The sequence below is a fragment of the Prionailurus viverrinus genome, chromosome D4 (assembly GCF_022837055.1).
Source record: "Prionailurus viverrinus isolate Anna chromosome D4, UM_Priviv_1.0, whole genome shotgun sequence".
In the NCBI taxonomy this organism is placed as follows: Eukaryota; Metazoa; Chordata; class Mammalia; order Carnivora; family Felidae; genus Prionailurus; species Prionailurus viverrinus.
The window spans coordinates 7,197,386-7,198,088 of record NC_062573.1 but is presented as its reverse complement, the minus strand read 5'-3'; the positions used below and the strand labels follow the sequence as shown (position 1 = coordinate 7,198,088).

General features: G+C 51.2%; 1 protein-coding gene across 4 annotated transcripts in view; it reads right to left on the bottom strand.

The window, feature by feature from the left end:
* The window catches only part of GGTA1 (glycoprotein alpha-galactosyltransferase 1 (inactive)), a 57,523-nt gene that overhangs the window by 5,553 nt on the left and 51,267 nt on the right, over window positions 1–703 (bottom strand). The gene's annotated exons all lie outside the window — the stretch shown is intronic.

Sequence of the window (703 nt, the reverse complement as noted above, 5' to 3'; positions counted from 1 at the left end):
ATTAGAGATGCCGCCCAGGTGACTAACCAGGTCACCGTACCTGATTAGTATTGCAACAGCAATGGCTTCTGGCCTCTGGGTTGGAGGTCTCAGGAGCTTCACGGAGCTCTCCTTCAGGCCCTATGGTGGGCAGAGCCCAAGCTCAGATCAGCTGAGGCCTTTGACACTCTTTGTACAGGCCGAGGGATCAACTTCCCGTGTGGTTTTCAGGAGAGGAACCGGAGGAAAGGCTCACAGCGGGGGTTGGGGAAGAGGCAAATCGAACTCTTGCTTTTGGGGGAAACAAACCCACAGAAACTCTCCAAGAGAGCAAAACGGGTTACATTTTAAAACTAATACTGCGGCTACTAATTTCGAGTAAGAATGATTGCAGCTTTAGGGCCGCCTGGGTGGCGCAGTCGGTTAAGTGTCCGACTTCAGCCAGGTCACGATCTCGCGGCCCGTGAGTTCGAGCCCCGCGTCAGGCTCTGGGCTGATGGCTCAGAGCCTGGAGCCTGTTTCCGATTCTGTGTCTCCCTCTCTCTCTGCCCCTCCCCCGTTCATGCTCTGTCTCTCTCTGTCCCAAAATAAATAAAAAACGTTGAAAAAAAAATTTAAAAAAAAAAAAGAATGATTGCAGCTTTGGAAGGGGGGTTCTAAACGAGGAAATGGAATCTGAATCAGGAACCTCCCCAACGTCTAGAAGAGGAAATTCTGGCTGGCT